The sequence below is a fragment of the Dendronephthya gigantea genome, unplaced genomic scaffold (assembly GCF_004324835.1).
Source record: "Dendronephthya gigantea isolate DGI-Jeju-01 unplaced genomic scaffold, DenGig_1.0 000030F, whole genome shotgun sequence".
Classification (NCBI taxonomy): Eukaryota; Metazoa; Cnidaria; class Anthozoa; order Malacalcyonacea; family Nephtheidae; genus Dendronephthya; species Dendronephthya gigantea.
The window spans coordinates 1,463,876-1,478,980 of record NW_021163040.1 but is presented as its reverse complement, the minus strand read 5'-3'; the positions used below and the strand labels follow the sequence as shown (position 1 = coordinate 1,478,980).

At 36.0% G+C, this 15,105-nt stretch overlaps 1 pseudogene; it reads right to left on the bottom strand.

The window, feature by feature from the left end:
- Positions 1-13,066: 13,066 nt before the first annotated feature.
- On the bottom strand, positions 13,067-14,599 carry LOC114524175 (annotated as a pseudogene).
- Between the last annotated feature and the right edge of the window lie 506 nt (positions 14,600-15,105).

Genomic DNA, 15,105 nt, shown 5'->3' with positions numbered 1-15,105 from the left:
GAAACATTATGTTTTGTTGGCCCGAGACAGGTCAATGATGATGATGTTTTTTGATGCAGAGATATGTCATTGATGTTATCTTCAGTCTCGGTAAATACTTTTTCATTGCATTGGAGTGCGATTTGTGAATCACAAGTTTCATTTCACACCACAATTGCACGATACGAAGTGTAATTTCCACTTTATTATATTCATTTTGAAATCATTATACCGAAAAAGTATTGTGATATTGTAGAACATCCAAACGGTACAAAGGTTCGAAGAATTATTTCTATAAATCGGTAAAAGTACTTGAAAGTACTGGCGTAAAAAAACTACCGTATAATGTATTTGACCATTAGTCAATTTTTGTATTCTGTATGTCATCCGTCGAGAATACGCTCAATTCTCTCGTCAAAATCGTTAATTACTTTATTTCAAAGAAATAACAACACTATTGTTACGCAAGGCTTTCTGTGTTCAGTTATGTCATTTGTATGCATAATAAAATAGTTATAAAATTAGGGGATATCACCAACAAGACAAGAACAGACAAAGAAGACACGACTAAAACGACGACTTGAAGAAAGAGCCTATCCTGAAGCAAACATTAATGAACATTAGTTAATTCATTGTAAAGATATTTTACCTCGCATATAAAAAAAAGCTATTTAACAATTTGGTGGAGGGTATATTTAACTAACAATTAAATGGTAGAGACAATGGTAGAGGATCGGCCTTACGAGACGTTTTCGGAAACTCAATCAGTCCACTATATGCTCAGAAGAACTCAAAACAATCAACATAACGGTATTAGTTAGAAATATATTTGTAAAGATTTAAAAAAAACTTGTGAAGGAACGGTCACAACCGACCTACGAGTGCTGAAATGATGATGACCGAATTGAAGGAAACATACGTTCTCTATTCATCAGCACTTCTACTTATGTCAATGCTAGACCGATCTTCATTGTTTGGTTGCCTGCTCAAGACAACCGTCCACAACCTCTCGAACTCTTTTGAACAACAATTAAATTTATGGTCTATCTCTCCTTACTCTCCTCAGTCCAAAGCAGACGAATACGACTGTGCCCACCCTTTCCTTTTTAATGTGATGGATGAGCCAGATATCCCGCCAACAAGGTACCAATGGAAGCCTCCGCGGTCATGCAAATATGACTACTGAGACGTATGAAAATCACAGAGTTCCCCGGATCCTTCCAGATGGTCAGAACGCTTGTACATGGACATGAAACTAGACGCACTTTAATATTTGTATAATTTTTATGTTTTTGTCACTATGATGATACATTGTCATTTGTCAGTTTATGTTCCGTAATATTAAACATGATAGTATAGCTTTTCAACTAAAGTTTCTTAGGTACACTCAGCATGCTGATTAAACATGTTGCCGTAGGATAGCGCATGCATGTTTTTACTAGGGTCAGTATTTTACTAGGGTCAGTATATAAATTTAATTCTTTTAAACTTTTTTGACGCTTTTAGTTATGCCTTACACATGCATTTATAATATATTTTTCTCTTCCCCGCGGGACAGTCAAGGGTCTCCCAAACTTGTTGCAACTAAGATTACAATTTTTTTTCAAGTCAAAAGCTTAAATATTAGGCACATTCTTGTTTTCTCTTTGTAGACTGGGTATTTATATCGTCGATGAAAACCGACATTTGGAGTTTTGTTTGCTGTGCATGATGTTTAAAATATTTTATGAAATTTGAATAATTTTGGGTACACTTTCTGATTGCATCTACAAAATTTATAATTTCACAAAGTCCCTGGTACATACATTCAGGAAAACAGGAACATTTTTATAGCTAAAATATATTTCTGAGGTACATACATGAGGAGCAAATTATATTTGGATCAGTTGTATCTGGTATAATGAATTATGTAGTGCATGTTGTCGTAGATTAACAACATGTACAATATATGTGCATGTATAGTCTCAGTTATTAGGCATTTGGTACTGATATGCCCGTGATAGGCTGATAGCCACGCCGAGCTAAGAAATGGTTGGGAATTTCTAAACATATATGATATACACATAATTTTATGTTATGTATGACATTCAGTTAATTTAAGTTCTTTAGCCTCACTCGAAGCTGGAGACAGCTTAATCATTTTGTCCAATCTATCGTTCTTAGGTAAACAGTGGGTTTAGTTACGTAAAGTAGTTATGTAAAGTTTACGTATCTTAAAGGCCCACGCGAAGCTAAATTTAACCTTGAAAACAAAGCTGCTTTAGGCAGCTGCAAGTTCTTATCAGTCTTATGTCAATCAATTGTATTTTATATTCTGAGCAGTCGAGCATTTTAAGCATTACGTCACAAAAGGTCTAATTCGACTAAAATAGTAGAAAAAGTAGTTAAGTTGTAAAATAAGGTTCACAGAGCCAATGTTTTACTAGTTTTTGAAGATAAATAATTATTTTAAGTTGTGAACATTTTTAGGTATTGAGCGATTGAGCAAAAGACCACCAACTCGACTAGTGCGTCAACGCCACAAATAAATAATATATGAGACATAGATTGAGCTTCTAAGACCAACCCACATTTCTAACATACAACGCTGATTGGTGGGATAAGGATCAGCCCACTCTGGTTGATGACGTGTGCAGGTGTCCCTGAACTTTTACTATAAAAGGGCGTGCACAACACCAAAAACTTCAGTGGACAAGAAACCTCAGTGGACCAACAGAGTAAAAGTCATATGAAACGTTGAAGAAGCAACAATACAGAACAGGAGAAGAACATTTAGGAACATTAGTTTCATGATTGCAAAAATCCCTACCTCACACCATAAATAAAAAACACCTTAACACTATTCCCGCGCCATTATTTTCAGTGGGTGCGTGCTTTCCTTGCGAAACGTCGCGTGAGATAAATCTAGCTAATATCACAGTTTGATAAATTTAAAGTCACACACCTAGCTCGCAAATAGGGGACTGGGATGCGATACCGCGAAAAATCTACTCTTAACATGGTAGAAATAATATTGTTTTGACTGCACAATTTGTTATTGGTACAATAATTTATTAATGGTAAAGTCACCCATTTTTTATTGGGTTGAAACAACTAAAAACTTGGGTTAAAATGATCGTAAATTTTACCAAATTAAATGGATCAAATTAAAAGAGATAAATTTGAGACAACCAATTTTGAATTAGTTGTTTGAACAATATGTTTTTCCGAAGTGTAAACAAAACCTCGCGTGTAAACATAAACGGACTTCCTAGGAACCCAATTACCACTAACTCTGAGCATATTTAGTTTCAAGGTTCACCTTTTCGCTGAAATTGTAGTTTTTTAAAGTCTTCAGATAATCATAAGCTCTCTTCTTCCATGTGAATTTTTCTGCAGAATTTAAATTTGTCGCATAACAATTTTTGTGACAAATACAGACTAGTTTATGTTAGAGATATGTAGCTATACATAAACCAGCGTGCAATGAGGAATTTCGATTCAAACTAAGGGGCCGATTACATGGGCGAGTTGTCCCGGCTAAGCGGGTTGACTCGCTTTGCCGAGTTGACCCGCTTCGTATAGTTATTCCCAATTATTTTAACATCACGATTACATGGCAAGCGAGTTGTCCCGCTTAGGCGGGATCCCGCTTTTCGCTTGCCGAGTAACTCGCTCAGGCGGGACACTTCTCGCCATGTAATTGCATTTTGCCGAGTTGACCCGGCAAAGCGGGGCAAGAAATCTGACTCGCGCATGCGTTATTCTGTCAGTTTACATGTGTTCATGATGGCGGAAAGAAATATGAATAGTACTGCGAAGAAAAAATCGCAAACAACAACAACGAAGTTTAAATGGACTGAGGAAATGGTGCAAGATTTACTTGATGGACTGCTTGAATATAAAACGCAAATGGAATTTAATAATTCAGACTTCAATGCTGACAAAAATAAACAATACGAGGCAGTACGGGTAATTTTGGCTTCCAAGTATTCCGAAGATACAACACTTTTTGGCCCAGAGAATATCACACCAATCGAAGACGGCGAAGATCGTGATGAGTATTTAAAGCGGCAGGAAGATGATAAGTTAAAGATACGGAAAGGATATTCTAGAGTATTAAAAAATCAAGGCGTTAAGGCAGAAATTTAGCGCTGCTGTGACTTCTGGCAGACGCTCAGGATGTGGTAAGATGGTCATGGAGTTCTATGACTTAATGGTCCTCATATGGGGTGGGGCTCCATCCACTGAGCCCCTTTCTTTTGGTGCTCATTCAGCTGGTCAAGCAGACGAAAGTCAAGAACAAGGTGTTGATATATCTGGTAATTCTGGTTTAGGAACTGAAGAAAATGAATATGATTCTGATGATTCCCTAACTATTTCTCTTGGTAATAATGTAGTTAGTACCAGTAGTGCAAGTAATAAAGCGACAACCTGTAAACGCCCGGCTTCAAACCAAGTTCCAATACTCATAGACAATAAACGGCGACATATGGAAAGACAGTTATCAGCAGCACAAAGGGACAAGTTACTCATGCAAGAAAGTCAAGAAGAGAAAAAATTTCGCAATGACTTATCAAGTTCTCTAAAGGAATCTAATAATATATTTGCTGAGTCTATGAAGGCCATGAGTGCCTCCATGATGGCACTTGCCTCATCAATGCAAAGATCAATTGAACATGGTGCAGCACCACAGTATATTAATCATATGGCCCCTGCCCATATTCCAGGCAATATTCAGTCCATGCCCAATGTAATCCAACAGGGTAATTACATTTACAATCCTGCAACACAATTTTATCCTATGGCACCTGGTAGAAATAACAGCGAGAATGAAGATAATGAGCAACAAACTTTTTATAAGTTGTAAACTCAAAACATGCTATGGTGATTAATTAAAGTTATTTGTTTTCACATTGATATTTAATTGGGTTTTTTTAGCTAAATGTGGTCATGTACAATACCTTTAATGTTCATATTTTAATGTTCATATTATATTATACTGTCTTAGTAAATTGCTTACAACAAAACATTTTGACTAACGTTTATTTGAATTGTTTATTAGTTAATCAACATATTATATTATATTACAAGGTGGTACTCTTGATGTTACTTTAGTAGTTATCAGGTAGGTTTACTTGTATATATTGTGTAATGACATCCCTAATAGCTTCACCTTCCTGAGTAGTGCAAGAATAAACTGGATCAGGAACATTTTGGTAAACAGTCTCCATTGATCTGTTTCTTGCAACTTGGTTTCTAACAAGTTCTTCGTCAATGGTATCATTGTGAAGTTCACAAAAATTGTGGAGCGTAAAACATGACAAAACAACTTTTGGAATTGTTTCCAGTTTGAGATCCATTTTTCTTGTTAGAATCGACCACCTCGCCTTTAGACGACCAAATGCGCACTCTATGGGGTTTCGGGCGGATCTCAACATGTTATTAAAAATCACCTCAGCATCAGTCTTGCATGACTGAAATTCTTTCATACAATGTGGTGTTAAAGGATAAGCAGGGTCACCAATAACATAGTTTGGAATAGGGTTATGACCAGGTAGTAGATGGTTGAAGGTTTGTGGTAGTTCACCAGATTGTAACTTATTCCTTACAAAGGAATTTGAAAATACCTTTGCATCATGGACACTACCTGGCCATCTGCACTCTACATCCATGAAATAGCCTTTAACATCACACACTGCTTGTACACTGATAGAGAAAAATTGTTTATAATTAAAATAATCTTGAGAGTCAACAATTGGTCTTAGAACTGGAATGTGCGTGCCATCAATGCTTCCAAACGCCTGTACCATGCCAAAACGTGCTTCAAACTCTGCGACCTTAGCTCTCATTTCATCTTCTGTTTGGGGTAGATGGATATATTTAGGAGAGAGATGGTTAGATATAGCTGTACAAACTTCAAGGATAATCTTTGATACAGTACACTGATGTATACCAAAAGCATTCGCCGTCATCCAGATAGACCCAGTATCTTTTAAATAATACAACGTGACGCCAACTTTTTTTTCAACGGATAATGCAAGATAATTTGGTGTTTTACCAGGCGTAATAAAGGGTCGAAGTTCTTCGCACAGTTCAGTAAACTGTTCTTTGGACATACGGAAATTCCTTTTCCAGTCTTCTGATGGCGATATGCCGTTAAACATATTTCTCCACCAGGCGTCAGTTCTTCCATTCTTTACCCAAAGCGATCGCTTCTTTCTCAGCAGTCTTCTCATTCTGACGTGTCGAGCTTTTCTTCTAGCAATAGTTTGCTTTGTGGCGTAGTAAATCGCTATACATTTATTTACATGCTGTCGGTAAGCCGTGTAAACATATAGCAAGCCAAAAAGTTGAAAAAACAAGGTTGTTATAAGGCAGAACTGACGAAAACGACGGGGGTCCATATTTGAAATTCAAATAAACATTGGCGGTATTTATAATTTTGTAATTCCCGCCAAATTTTAAGTATGTAACATTTCCCATGTAATCGCATGTCTCAACTCGTCCCGGCCAACCGAGTCAACTCGGTTGGCCGGGACAACTCGCCTCATGTAATCGGCCCCTAACAGGCATGCAAATCTGTTTACATTTTTCAGACTAGGCCAATCAGAATGCCTTAATTTTTAATATTTCATGTAAAAGAATAGTAAATAAGTAAATAACTTATTTTCGGAAGAAGTCAAAATTTATGCATTTTGATTAGGTTACTGAGAATGCAAACAAATTTTCTTGTTGGTGTAAAACGAAATTCCTCCTTGTTACACAAACCAAGACTTACATAAATCATATATAAACGATGACTATATCCATGTAATGAAAATATCTATTGTATTATCCGTCAGTGAACTTACCAAATTCATCGAAAAATACTTTATACCCAGTTTCAGCTCCAAGAGTAATGCAATTCTCTTCAGGAATCCCAAGGCCCAGTTCATCACGACGCCAAAATTTGTTGCATAGATCGAAAGGTGAATATGCGCGACTTTCAGCGTTGTCAAGACCTTCGCATTTCGATGCGTTCATAATTTTGCTTGTGTGGTTACATTTAAAACAAGCAACATGTTCATCTGTTGCAAATGAACAAATATAATTAAGTATTCCTTTGAATTTAACATTATTTAAAACCTTACCTACGCCGTTATAAGAATGAATAAGTGTAAAGGAATCTTTTAGCGAAAAAGATAAGGTAGCGCGAATGTGGCGGATTGTTTCTCCGACTAAAATATCGCCAATGACCTATTTTTTAAGCCTATAGTTTAGTTAGGCCTAATTTCCAACTCAGCCGTATTGTAGCGTATTTCTTTGTTTTATTCGAAATGTGCCCAAAAATAAAAACTATATAAAATTGAACAACTATGTGTGTAAAAATAACTAGCTTATTCATCCCAATTTTTTTTTGCGACCGAATTTTTCAGTATTAAGGCCCACACAGACCGGACGCGATGCGGCAACTCGGCGCGATTTTTCATTTTCCAAAATCAAATAAATTTTAAACTATTATTATATTCTTGTAGATTACTTAACAATAATACATTTTGACTACTCTGCCGTCCATAGATTCCATATTTTGCGTCTAGAAATTAATTTATGCGCTTCTGAAAACTGAAAATTTGCGTCGCGTTGCCGCATCGCGTCCGGTCTGTGTCGACCTTTAGTCGTTTTCAATGAAGTACCGTTAAGGCCAATTTACACCAGCCTCGTACCCAAGCGCTTTAAATTAATAGTAAAATATATAACGTTGCATTCAGTTGTTGTAAAGAGGTCAGCTGGAAAATAGGCGAGTGCGCGGGGGTGCTTGGGGTGATTTTGTTTAGCGAGGAGGCCCCTGGCAGAAAATGACCGATTTCTGACAATTCGTGACCGATTTCTGAGGGGTTTTTTTCATATTTATAACTTTTTTACTGGACTCGACCGTTCATAGGCTTATATTGTAGGTTATATAAACATTTCTTTTGGCGAAAAACCATCTGAAGGTACTTTTATTTAAATATTTTCCGTCAGATTGACTATATCGTAGAGTACAGTATGTCGTATAGAACAGTACCGATATTCGGACAGCTCACGGTTTCATTGCTAAATTTTCCTTTTTTTTAAAAAAAAAAAAATTCAAACGATGTGTTCTGATCATTTTCCTATATCTTGCGAATGTTTTTGTGTTTTGACCACAGTGGTTTTGACACGTTTTTTTATTTGCTTTCCGCGGAGTAAGCGTGTGTCGCGTTATACAGAATAAAGACACGTACACAGAAGGGCAGCAACTCAGGCTGGCTCAGAGCATGACTCGCAATATGCATATAATATAAATACACACTATACTGTCTCCGCAAGTTCCGCAGTTCCGTGGTCTGCAGTTCCGTTAATTAGTCACACCCCTGGCTTAAAGCGACTCTTTTTGCATATTTACGATGTAGTCAGGTTTTAAATCTTCATGCCATTTTTGTAAACCGTGTCACGCATTTAGACACCGATATGCTGTTAAAGAACCAATAATGCAACCAGCCAGGCGCCTCGTTTGTCAAAACGAAACTAAATATAAAACTATAACAAAGCAGTTCTCGTTTATAATATCCTAAATAACGGTACTGCTCCGTGCCTTCGCGAATCCTTTTCTGAGCGTAGTGTAATTGAAAATGGTTATAACCTGAGACATTACGACACTGATCTATCAATCCCGAGACCTAAGAAAGAGTTTCTCAAAAGAAGTTTTAAATATAGAGGAGCTGTATTATGGAATAGTCTTTCGCGTGAAGCTAAGTCTGTTCAATCGATTCATTGTTTCAAGAGGCTCATAAATTCAAGTAGTTAAATCTGCATATTATATATAGTTTATATTTGTATAGTGTAATTAAGTAGACGCCCATAATGTAATTAAGTAGACGCCCTCCGTGGAAATCAGTGGTAACTGACGGGGCTAGTGTCTGTAAATAAAATTTTTAATAATAATAATAAAATAAAACCACCCCAAGCACCACAGCGCGCACGTCTTTTTTCAGCTGACCTCTATACAATAACTGAATGCAACGTTATATATCTTACAATTAAATCGCCTGGGTACGCGGCGGCTTTACACTATGCGATTTATACTATACAATTTCTCCTTTCCCTAGCTAGTGTTAAAAAAAACGTCGTTATACTAATCGAAATTTACACAGCGGAGCAAAGGTTGGTTACGCTACTGTGTTAATGCCAATCGGCATTAGTGCACACGCCGTTGGATTATGCGCTTAAACTATATAGTCGATACAGCATACAGTAACATATAGTTTATAGTTTGCCATGTATCAGTAGGATTCACCATACTTATAGAACTTACCGTAAATTACGGCTTTGCTGCAACACATTTCCGCTGATGGACTGCATTTCTTCAGAGAAAATTGGGCGAACTAGACGAAGTGTGAATTTAACACAATAAGTGAAAATTATGCGAAATAGTCAAAAATGAAGGTTCAACTGACTTTTCATGTAACAAAAAATTTTGCACTTGTGGAAGCAAAAAGGTTGCAAAAAACTAAATATACAAAAGGTGATAATATACTTATAAGTTTGCATGGTGACATCAAATAAATAAATTAGCTTGCAGGTACACCACGAAAGTAGTTAACACTGCAAAGCTTTCGGTCCGTTAGCCCGGTCTTTTTGCGCGAGCAAACAAATCACGACGAACGTAGCACAGTAAGTAATAGATATCTGTTGTTTAGTAAACAATGTTTACTCTGTGATTAAAGTGACGTGTAAATGTGTTTTCAAGTAATTGCACTGATGGGTTAACGTACCGAAAGCTTTGCAGTATTAACTACTTCCGTGGTGTACCTACATGCTGGACAAAACCCCTTGTCAAAATATCTGGCCGTGCGAGTCAGAGTATTCATGCAGAATGAACTGCAATAGGCTTCAATTTCGGCCATCTATGTGGTTCCTCTTTTCTCAACCAGGTTTCTTCTACATAAACATCTGGAGCTCCAAGCTCACTGACCAGAGCCGTTATAGTCATTGGCTCATGGGCAACGCTCCCTAATTGACTTAGGGTTTGTTGTTTTTCATTGTTGGCGGAATTTGCGCGCGGCGGGAATTTTTATTGTCCGTACATACGTTTTCATGCAAAAACTGATATGAAAACTCAAGAAAAATTCCGCTCTGGAGCAAAACTTTTACACATACATGTATCCCGTTAACATGTGAGAAAAGTAAAATAGTTTCTATTTAGTCGACACAGTTAGCTGATTTAGTTGATAGTTTAATTTCATACAATATGCATGATTAACGACTCCATTATTTAAAAGCATAGTATTTTTGCAGATTCAAAAAAGGGAAGCTAGCTTGCATGAAAAATGGGCATATCTTGTTGCAGGAGATTTATACTAAACCATATAATACTTAACCATATATATAATATAAAACCATATATATATAATATAAAACCATATATATAATATAAAACCATATATATATATATATATACATATATATATATTAATATATATATATATATATATATATATATATATATATATATATAATTTTTTCTTATATGCAGAATTTTCTTCTTGCCCGGTTGGTTATACTTGTGTATGAGAACATATAAAACACATATTATATATATATATATATATATTTATATATATATATATATATTATATATATATATATATATATATATTATATATATTTTTTTTTTTTTTTTTTTTGGTTTTATACTAATTTGTGATGCTCCTTTCAGCTGCATGTTTGATAAAATTATACCCGTATTTTAGCTATAGCGTCCTTAGTCAATTTGATCGATTTTACTTTGCGATTTCGGTTAACTCAACTGCCCATCGTATTTTTTATGAACTGTTCCAAAAAAATACCCGGACGAAAATGATAGAACATTTTCAACGTAAACCTTTAGATAACATCCTGCATGAACTGCCACGCATGCTTACCTTTTTCGATGAAAGAAGTAGTTCGAACAAAAATACACATAACCACGCTGCATTTGAAACCATATGCATCTTATATTCTTCCTGTCACGACAAAGTAAAAAATATGAATACCTGATGTCACTCAAAATAGCACAACTGCAGAGCGTATACAAAAGCAATACATTAGCTGCTTGTATATTGCCTTTTATGCCGCGAAAAATTTACATTAGCTAGTTATTATTCATGCATCAGTCTTGCATATACTTATTTCTAACCATGCCATCAACGAAGTACGTGTATGGCATGTGTTTGGAAGGAATTACTGACAAGTAAGAGATCTAGAATTTTTTCTGGTGATTTTCTTTCTAAATAGCTCGTGTGCTCTTTGTATTGAATGGTTTTTAGACTCACTTGGAATATACATATGCATGCATTAATATTCAGTAGAATAGTGGAGTATCTGAGTACTTAATGCAGCCAATGCAAATACAATTAAACAGCTGCATGCACGGATGGCTTGCAAACGTATTGCACAGTATCATAAAATAGAGTTAAAAAACCGCCATAAAAAAGATAAAAAACTGCTTTTCTGAATACCGGTTAACAGTTGAACCGTTCTATGCATGGATTTAACACTACCGAGTATATGCTTTGGAAATTTTAACTGAAAATTATTTAAAATATCAAGAACAATCTGAATATTTAACACTATTTTGGCGGGTCGTGCCAATAAATTGACTGCCGTGTATCAGACGAGAGATTATAGCTTTTCTGAATTGAACAAAAGTTTCTTCAGTGCGTGAGCGTGTGTATGTGATGTTCAATGTATAGATTATGAAGATTAGTATAAGATAGATTAGAAATTACATAATAAGGGAATCGCTAATTAAAGGTGACATTTTTCTCTGTCACGCAATATGTCCTTAAAACCTTGCATCATCAGCCAACAGCTAGTACTTAAAATTTTTTCATCATTAAAAAGGTTTAAAGAAGGATGTGTACTATATACATAATCTTGAAACGATGCCAAAATGAAGAAATTCCCTCGGTACGCCTAGAAAGAAAGGACACTTAAATCGAAGCTACTTTTGTATTCATCGCAGTGATAATAACGATGATATTCAGATATTTATATTTGGAACCACTATAAAAACTAGCTCTTCAAGACTTAGTTCACTACATGATGTAAAAAACATTAAAGCTAAACAAGACTTCAATGCTTATCATCTTATTCGTAGCTTGTAATATCAACCATTTATATTGACGCTAAGATATCACACACAGGTATGCAGTCCCTATAAGCAAAGAATGACTCTCTTACCATAAACTAGTTATATTTCCGACCTTGGTGAAGCTAATGGTTACGGTGCGATTGTTTTGTATTTTCAATGACGTTAAGCCCAATTTCACAGGTCACAAATTAAAATTTAAGGGGATATGGTAATTAATTTGGTAGTTTCATTAGAATGTTTCAACATTTTCATAATTCTACAGCTAAAGTGTACTCAAGAGTCCAAGTCTCCAACAGATATTAAATAACTCTACTTCTCTTCAATGCCCTAATGAATTAGCATCCAGTAATTTTGAAATGTTGAGCTCGCTATTGACGATCCAAAAACCGCTCTCAAAATCTTTATGAGTATTAAATAATGCTGACGAGCTATTCAACATTTTCCACTAACTACCCGTTAAGTACCGTTTTTCGGTTAAATTCTAAATTTGCATGAGCTGTGGAATAAACGAGGCTTAAAAATTAGCTCTGAAACTGCTCGAAAGTAATGGTCGTCTCTTTCAGTCAATGTTCCTAAAACGTCAAAAAATGTGATCGTAAGTATGATCGTTTAAACATTTTACAGACATGTTAACACAAAAAATATGGTCATTTTTGCTCTAAATGGTATAAGGGCTGTTTTTAAGACCTTAGGGAATATTTCCCTATACGGACCTCCAATCTGGTAAATAACACATATATATATATATATATATATATATATATATATATATATATATATATATATATATATATATATATAAAATTTCAGGCTTTAAACTTTGCTCTGGGATCGACGGACGTTTCTTTCTTATTGCAATACTTCGTATAATCTCTTAAAATCGTCATTCTATACAAAAATCCTTATTACCTTTGTTAATTAATACCTTTGTTACAGTTTGATTAAGAGAAACTGACGCTATAATTATACAACTTAATCTGTAGTTTTGGGTCCCTGAACGAGCGGTGAACTCGCTCCGGAATACTCCAGTGCAGTGCAATGCCACATTGGCTCTTGATGTGTCTCCAGCATTCCGTCTTTCCTCACGAATACATCAGTCATTATATATTCCCCGTGCTGTTGACATCCTTCGAAAACCATTTTTCCAGGCCCCTGTGGCAAGTCATTGCCGAAACGTCCCTGATAAGTGTAGTGCTGGTTCGTCACATCTGCATATCCCTCACGTTTTCCACATGACCATGAGCCTTTGAGAATAAGAATGCATTTTTTCTCACACGGACGTTAATTTTACAATCGCTCGCGTGAAACAAAGAAATTTCGTTTCAGACGAATCAGCAAATTAATCTTGCTTGCATGTTCAGTAAACTAATTAGAACGCTAAAAAGCTGAACTGAGAGCTTATTTTCTTCGACAGAAGAAATGCACAATTAGAAATATGGAAAATGTGCGTCAAAGAAAGAAAGATAATAATTGCAATTCTAGAATCCACGAGTATAATACCAACTTTATTTCTTACCTAACTGATGATTAACCCTAAAAGATTACATTAAGAAATAAATTCGTGAATTCTGGACATGGAATTATTGCCAAAAGAGCAATGGTATCACATAATTAAAGAATGTCTTATATGGATGGGAAATCTCTCACAGAAAAATTGTTTCTACGGCAAGTCTGAAACCTGCTGGCATTTCAGTGGATGTAGACCAACAACCGATCAAAGGAGACAGTACTATACCTCTATACTGTGTATCAGTTTTCTTGTGATAATACACTCCCTGTCCGTCTTTCAAGTTTTGTTTCCAGGATCCTTCGTACCAGTCTCCATTAGCATACGTGTATTTTCCCTTTCCACATCTTTCTCCTGCATTCCATTCTCCCTCGTACATTGACCCGTCTGGGTAGATAAACGTACCCTTTCCGTGCTTTCTTCCACGAGAGTACTCTCCCTCGTATCTATTATAAAGCAACAATGAAGGTTTAATTTTAATTTTTTATTTTTTCACAGGCCCGTAGGGCGAGGTAGGCAAGGGCAAACGAACTAGCGAAACTTTCAATCTAACACTGCAAGATAAACCAAAAACGTTGATTCGAATTCAAACCTTATGATATGGCCCGTATAGGGAAATATTTACCGAGCTCTCGAAAACGACCCGAGGCCAAAGGACAGTTTTGTGAATACGGAAGATCACCGTATGGTTGGCTTGTTTGCACAATTTTTACTGTGCAATTATATTAATCTATACCGATCTTGTTTGTAGGATTTTCATTTTTCATAGTACAAAATTAATCTATTATTTACCACACGAACCTTGCTCCATTTTTAAACTTGTATTTCCCAAAGCCGTGTCTCTTCCCTTCGCGATACTCGCCGACATATTCATCCCCAGTTCTTAGCGTTGCTTCGCCCAAACCGTGCCTTTGACCCTCTTCATTCCGAGCACCGTTGTATATGCCAAAACGTAATGCGGGGTCTAAATCGCCATCAGCACTATCATAATCAGACATTTTCGAAGCTTTCAAACTATCGCCACTTTCGCCACGCGACTAATTACATTAAATGGAACAAAAGAATCGTTACGTGCGATAATTAGAAGAGTTAATTAGCTGGAAGAACATTTCTGTCACAAATGTCGCGTATGCGCGCGCATCACCTGACCGAGGATAATGAATTTGTTTATTAAATGTGTAACAGGGCACTGTAAAAAACGGGCGGGGAAACGGCTGTACTACCCCTGATCTATTTGCGATCGCGTACTCCCCGATATTGACGACAATTAAATTTTTTTGAATAATGAAACTAATTTGGACCAGCCTACCAACAATAAGTTGGATTGTTATATACATAGGTGCTTTGTATTTTAAATGTGATTGGTTCATTCGTAGTCACATGACATTAAATATAACGATAACAAAACTTGTTGCAGTGCCAGTACTATAGGAGAATGAGTCGTCAAATTTGCAAAAATATACTCTTGCTGCTTTAACAATCTGCGTAGACACAGAAAAAATAC